The 7,558-nt window shown below is 43.6% G+C and overlaps 1 long non-coding RNA gene across 1 annotated transcript; it reads right to left on the bottom strand.

Annotated features, from left to right (window-relative positions):
* Positions 1-366: 366 nt before the first annotated feature.
* LOC144824910 (uncharacterized) lies at positions 367-6,969 on the bottom strand. Its single transcript, XR_013609173.1, has 3 exons — positions 6,599-6,969; positions 4,169-4,227; positions 367-928 (listed from the first exon to the last, which is right to left on the bottom strand). It is a non-coding gene; the product is annotated as an uncharacterized LOC144824910 (long non-coding RNA).
* Positions 6,970-7,558: the final 589 nt, after the last annotated feature.

Below are 7,558 nucleotides of genomic sequence, written 5' to 3' on the forward strand. Positions count from 1 at the left end.
CGGTTATATTATTCTCATCTCTAAAAGTTTTTTACATATGTCCTCATTATTTGTTATTTATTCTATTTCATTGTTGAACATATTTATTATGTATATTTTCTGTGGTCTTTTTCATTAATAAAAATTATTTAACAAAATAAAAAATACACCTTTGTTAATGATCAGACACTGGTCCACCAATGGATCTTTCATGTGAGCTAACAGGGACTCGGATATTTAAAGAACGTGAACAATTACTTAGGAGGACCTAGAATAAAGACATTTCAAATTCATGCCAATTTCATCATCATCTCACAGTTTTCACCAGTTATCATAAACCTTAAGACAAGAAAGTTCATCTTCAAGAATAACTCAAATACAATAAAGTTTGCTCATGGAAATCATTTAACTAAAGCCTCATTATGACTGGTCAGAAACATGTAATCACATTTCATAATCGGATTTAATAACAATCAATTAGTACAATTTGCCACACAATGTCATACAGATTCAGTAAGAAAAAAAACATTTGTTTGCTGCCTAGGAAAGGAATGAGAGAGAGAAACATGGGAATAAATCGAGTTTCAGCATTTAGATAATACAAACCAGGTATGCAGAAATGAAGCACAGTGTACCACAGAAAGGAGTCAGTTAACCCTTCAGCAAAAAGGTTATTTACTGCTCACTTCCCCAGCAGGCAAAGTGCAGGTTCCAGATCAGTCAGGAAAAGTTAAATACAATGGTTTGGTATTGAAGGGAAATCAGAGTTCAGTCCGACAGGATGCCAGGCAAGGAAATTGAGAATGACAGCCAGCTCGACTCCTCATCCAAGCGGTAATTATACTTCTAAAAGTTCATGGTTTACACCCACAAATGCTCCTTTCCAGCATACCATATGGTTTCCATTGGTAGTCCACAGTGGGCTGCTCATTGTGTTATCAATAACTCACTAAAAAATCAGAAAGCATTAAGTAATCCTTTTGCAAATTCATCAAATGTTTAGTTTCAGTTTCAGTTTATAAACTTTATTTCGGTTTGTTAGAAAAACCATAAAAGTTAGACAACATATAAAAGTGGGCAAGTGACAACAACCATGTTATAAATAACAAGGACTTGATATACATTTGACACTCTGGAAGCGACAAGTAAATCGTTATTAAATACATTAAAAAATAGTCCATGATTAAAATCTTACAAATAGATATTGGCTTCATTTTTTTTTTTTAAATACGGGAAAATTAGACCACATATCAAAGGGTTTTTCCATAAATTATAAGAAGTTTTACATAGAGCGCTTGGCACCTTTGTGGAGGAGAACATGAGTACTAGCCTCCCGTCAGGCTGGGTTCCGCCCCGCACACTCCACGGAGTCCGTCGTGCTATCGGTCCTTGAAAACCTCAGAGAGGGTGTGGATACTAACCATCCCCAGGCTTTGGCCCTCCTCGATCTCTCCACCGCCTTTGACACGGTTGACCATTCCATCTTAATGTCCCGTGTCAGGGCGGCAGGGATGGGAGGTTCGGCCCTGGTCTGGCTATCCTCCTTCCTGAGTGACCGCACCTAGGCAGTGCGCCTGGATAATTATTTGGCGGACTTCCGTGCAGTCCAATGCAGAGTCCCCCCGGGCTCCTCCCTCTCCCCTCTTTTATTTAATTTGTACATCGCCCCCCTTATTTTTGCCCTCCAGCAGATGGAGGTCTCCGTCTACAATTACGCAGATGACCTCCAGCTCATTTTTTCCTTAACCACATCCTCCGACTCCATTTCCAACTTTCAGACGGTGATGCTTTTCATCCGGGACTGGATGAATTTCAACCACCTGAAGTTAAACCCCGACAAAACGGAGTTGGTTTTGACAGGTGGTTGCTCCAGTCCCTGGACCCCCTTTTCTGGCCCCCTTCCTTATGCCCCTCTCCCGCCCCCTCTTCTTCTGTAAAAACTCTATGTTTCAAATTGAATAACCAACTTACCCTTCACTCCCAAGTCAGCTCTACCGTATCCTCATCCTTCTTTTCACTCCGCACCATTCGCAAAGTTTCTCGTTTTTTTTCTTTCCCGGCTCTTAAGCTCATAGTCCTGGTGTTGGTAACCTCTCGCCTGGACTATGGCAATGTTCTTTACTGTGGCATGCCCGCCTATAGCATGCGACGACTTCAGCTGGTTCAAAACCAGGCTGCCCGCCTGGTTTTCAACTTGGCTAAATCTCATCATGTCACTCCCCTTCTCAAGTCCCTACACTGGCTCCCCATCTGAGAACGAGCCCAGTTTAAGTTGGGCTGCATCACTTTTCACGCTCGTACCGGCACAGCCCCTGCCTTCATTTCTTCAGAACTCAAACCTTATGCCCCTGTCTGAGAGCTACGCTCTTCCGCCCAACTACTGCTTATAGTTCCTCGCTTTAAATGCAAAAAGTGGGGTGGCATGAAATTTACTACACTTGCCCCTGCTTTCTGGAACTCTCTCCCCCTTCATCTCAGGTCCTGCACCCAGTACACACTTTTCCGCAAGGCGTTAAAAACCTATCTTTTTTCTCTAGCCTTCTCTCCCTAAACATCCCCCCCCTTTCTCTCTTTCCTCTGTCTTTTTGCCCTCCTGGGCTCAGTACTTCACAGCGCCAAGAAACCGCCTGGTGTACGTGCGCTATATAAATATTTTTAAACTCAACTCAAACTCATAGTGAGAGGAAATCAAGAACATGAGCGGTTACATAATTCTCACATTGTTCCATCTAATAACCCACACCCATCCCAAGAATTTAGCGGTTCCAACCACTATCGGGCCTTGAACAGAAGATTTTAAAATTCTGAAGGCCTCTCGGCTGGATCTAGTGCCCATATTAGCACATATGGGTTTGAGCCATATTCGTCTAGGTATGGTGTATGCATGACAGACAAAGAAAACATCGGTCACTGTTTCATTTACATCGGGACAAAAGGGACAAACGCTGGACTTTGCTATACACCATTTAGAGGTGAAAGAATGTAGAGGCAAAGGTCCTACCCTGAACTGATGGAATAATTTCCTTTCACGGGTAGATGTAATGAGGTCCCAGTAACCCTCCAATTTGGTTTAATGTTTTAATTCAATAAAAGCCTTTGTCAAAGAGCCATATGAACATAATGAAAACCGCTTCATGCTGAGCTGATTCCAATGTGACAGTTCGCCAATATATTAAAATACATTTTAAGACCTGGTCCACAGTGCTAATTGATTGACGGAACCCTGCTTGAAGATTGGAGAGGATATTCAAGTCCACCAACCATTCCTGAATTCTGCCCAACACCACCCTGGCAATAACTTTCTGAATACAATCAATCAGGCTTATTGGCCTGTAATTGCCAGGGTTAGAACGATCTCCTTTTTTAAAGACAGGTAAGATAACCGCTCCTGCCAAGTACTAGGCAAAGATGCACCTTGAGCAATAGCATTTAGTAACAATTGAATGTACTGTGCCCAGGAATCAACATCATAAAGAAATACATCAGCGGGGATATAATCGAGCCCCGGAGCTCTGCCTCTTGGAACCTGAAGGAGAGCAATTTCTACTTCCTTTTTGGTAAAGGATACTGCAGGGGCAGAGGATGGCATCACAAAAATCTCTGGATCTGTTGGACTGGCTGCAAACTGGCCCTTAAAGTGGTCTATCCATAGGTCGGGCGTCACGTTATTGGTTGGTATGTTACATTGGTCCCTATTACCCCACTTCACTAAGTGCCAGAACAGAGTCATGTCTCTACCCGTACAGGATTTTAGCAGATCCCTCCAATGATCTTCATCCCAATCCCTCTTGGCATGAGATTGAGTGACCTTATAGGCCATCCTTTTCTCACGTATCATAACACCATCCTTGCTTTTTATAGCAGAAGCTAATTGTTTATAGGCAGAGCGACCAAACAGCAGCCTTCTGGCTAATAGAAGTATGCGCTGTTTTGGATCTAGCAGTAAAAAATGTTTTAAGACTATTAAAAAAATTATCATGGACCTGTGTAACAGTAGGTGAGAGGGAACCCTGTATTTTATCATCCTGAAGAGTAGCTATAGCTTCGGCTAACATGCTACTCATCTGGTTTAATTGGTCAGCCTTGCTTGCCACAATGGACCACTTGAGCCGGCGAGTGTCATTTGTTAGAAATACTTCAGGAGAATCTACCTGTGGTGCCTTATGAATCCAATGTTAATATTTCTCACCTGAATAAAAAGGAGTAGTGGATTATGGTCTCTCTCCGGGCGTGGAATGACCTTCATATCTATAAAAAAAACCAAATCTCCTTAGATAAAAGAAAATAGTCTAAACGACCATTACGTGAGCCAGAGGCATACATGGGTAACCCCTTTTTGTCTGATATGGAGCTACCATTTGTCGCTCTCAAACCATGTTCCAGGCACAGGACTTTAAGTTGTAGTGCTGAGCCGGACCACCTCTTAATAGGCTCAAGATCAAGAGGGGGGGTTGACCACTTGTCATCTTCCTCTGCAGTTAAAAACATATCATGAAAATCCAGGGGTTCAAAAGTGCAATTAAAGTCACCAGCCATTAATATATGAATTCCACCTCCGTGATTAGTTAAAAAATCACCATATAGTTTTTATGGGCTTCCCTCCTTGCAGGCCTCTAGATTAAATATTGATTAGGAGAAAGTCGGGAAATATACACTTACTAACCCTAATAATGAGGATGTCCTGGGAATCAATGCATATCTCATCCAACCTACAATTTAAACTTTGCCTGACCCATGTTATTAATCCTCCTTTGGGGCGACCCCGTTCTCTCTGTACTGCTTTTTTGTAAAAATTAATATAACCAGGATGAAAAACTTGATCTACCGCCCAAGTCTCTTGAAAAGACAAAACGTCAAACTCTTCAATAAAAGAGAACCATTCACTTGAGACTGTCTTATTTACTAATCCCGCTATATTCCAAGAACCAATCCTTAAATCTACAGATTGTATCATCATCTCTGTGGTGCTTTCGTGAAAGCTTGGGTTACTCCTGATCGGGGCAGAGTCCACCACTTGTGGGGTGTAGTTCTCAATATGAGGTATACCATATTCTTTTGCTATACATGCAATGGGCCCTTCTGGGTTACTACTCTGTGCTGGACCTCCAGTGCTGATAGTAAGAAGTTGATCATTCTGAATATGTGACATTACCAAAGAGCCCTCAGTCGCAGAAACTACTGGTGAAAATGACACTACATTCCCTACGGGATTGCCCAGTCAGTCAATATTGTCCAGACCTGAGAGTGAACTAAAGGTATTATATGTTGGTGCGTTATATTCATATGGACCCAAGGCTGCATGAGTGGCCTGTGAGTCACCCAATGCAGGTGGCAAAGATGGGCTTTTCCTATAAAAGAAACCCAGGGGTAGGATGCTAATATCTGCCTCACTAAAGAGCCTAGACCCAGCCCTTTCAAGAATCGTTTTTACTATAATGGGAGAACCAAAGTTCAGCACCACACAATCACCTCTACATGCTTTGGGTGACCTGCCAATCCAAGGGACCCTGCGAACCATTTTAAACTCCCTAAATAAATGACAACCTAGCCCAGCTTTGTTGTTTAGGTAAACCAGTGTCTTGTTTCTCAATGATGCCGAGTGTTCTTCCTTATCTGATGGTAATCGGGGAACATTTGTCAATATCACAGTGTATGGTGTGGCTTTAGAAACCACCCCGGGCATTACCATTAATTGGTTCCACTATTCTCAACCCTGAGGGGACTACATTTAGTATACTGGGTGGATGGAGGGAAGGATCCTTCGATAAAACTGGCACACCTGATGTATGACCGGGGCCATAATCAATGCCTTTTGGGATTGCTGCAGATAATGCAGTATCTCCACAGGCATTTGAACCCATGATTACTTGATTTGTAAGAATAGGATTCGATACAGATAAACCTTGTTCAATTTTATCCAGTCTCTGTTCTATTTTGGACAGCTGAGTTAATATTGGAGTGAGCATTGATGATAGTTTGTCTTCAGTGTTTGCCAATATGGAGACTGCAAAATCACTGGACAACCCACAGGCCTGCACAGTATTCTCAGGTGCATTTGATGTGCATGATTCTATATTTCCCTGTGATTTCCCTAGCTCCACTCCCCTGGTCTTTTCCAACTTGTTGACCTGGTGGGTAGTGAGTGGCATTCCTCCCGCTTTCCTTTTTTTTGACACGGGGATCGGAGCGGGAGCCTTACTCTTTCCCTTAGCTTGGGATAGATGTTGATTTCGAGTAAGAATTTTAGCTGGAGGTGACGGGGAGAGAATGGACCCACTGGCAGAGGATGGGGGATTAACTAGTGAAGGTGTAGGTGGCGTGGTACTCAGGTGATGCAAAGGCTCTACGGCTGGATTAGGGTTTATCAGGGAACCCACTAAGGGTGCTGCAGAAGATATGCTGAGGGGTTCCAGGGACAGTCTCCTTTCTGCGGGTATAATTTTGTGATTTAAGACAGACGCTGCCCTCGTCAAAAAAGTGTCAAATGTGCCTACAACACTTGACCCACCCACCCCCTTGCGACTGTCTTTGCTCATGATGGGGAAATGAGTGAAACAACAGCAACAACTTCAATATAACAGTAGAACAATGATTATACTGGCACTAGAAAGTCACTAACCATGAACAGTAGTAATGTTCAATGTTTGTTGGAAGGGGGGTGGCCCAGCCCAGCCTCCTCTGGGCTTCGGCGGCCCCGGACGGGCCCGCCCAGGCAGCGCCCTCGCATGCCCGTGCACGTCCCGCGCTGCGTGGGGCTCGAAAAATGTTTATGCGCCTCCTGGCGCACAGCTGTGACTCGTTGCACCGGTGGGGGTGCTGGGAATTGTAGCTCCCCAATATGGCGATAATGATGTTGAAGGTACTGGCGTGGCAAGGAAAAGCAGCATTCCCCGTGCAGCAGGCAGCAGAGCCTGCCCAAAGATTCAGTGCAGACCCACAGGTAACGTTTGAAAAAGACAGCAAGGCTTCTCGCTAGCGCGTCCCGCGCTGCGTCGGGCTCGAAAGATTTTTATGCGCCCCCTGGCACACAGCTGTGACTCGTTGCGCCGGTGGGGGTGCTGGGAATTGTAGTTCCCCACTACGGCGATAATGATGTTGAAGGTGCTGGCGTGGCAAGGAAAAGCAGCGTTCCCCGTGCAGCAGGCAACAGAGCCTGCCCAAAGATTCAGAGCAGACCCACAGGTAACGTTTGAAAAAGACAGCAAGGCTTCACGATAGCACGTTCATCAAATTTATTAATTTATTATTTCCATCCTTGCCTCGGAAGTAAGAAACATCAATTTGCTCACAGACTGGGAAAAGTGAGTCTATTGTTCTAAAGCACAGGAAAGAAACTTCATGAAAAGTCCTCACAGCATCTGAAAGTGACTACTTCAGCTAGAGTCAGACTTATGAGCAAGGAAAGAAAAGCGTCAGCGGCCTACATGAAATTCTCTGAATGTTTGCCAGATTACGATTAATATAAAACACACATTAATAACTGCATTTCAAGTTTTCTTAATTAATTCAATCATTCTTCTTCTTTTAGAGGTTACATGTCAATATTAGGCATTACTTCCAAAATCTTTTTGCATGTTTA

The sequence above is a fragment of the Lissotriton helveticus genome, chromosome 3_1, assembly GCF_964261635.1.
Source record: "Lissotriton helveticus chromosome 3_1, aLisHel1.1, whole genome shotgun sequence".
In the NCBI taxonomy this organism is placed as follows: Eukaryota; Metazoa; Chordata; class Amphibia; order Caudata; family Salamandridae; genus Lissotriton; species Lissotriton helveticus.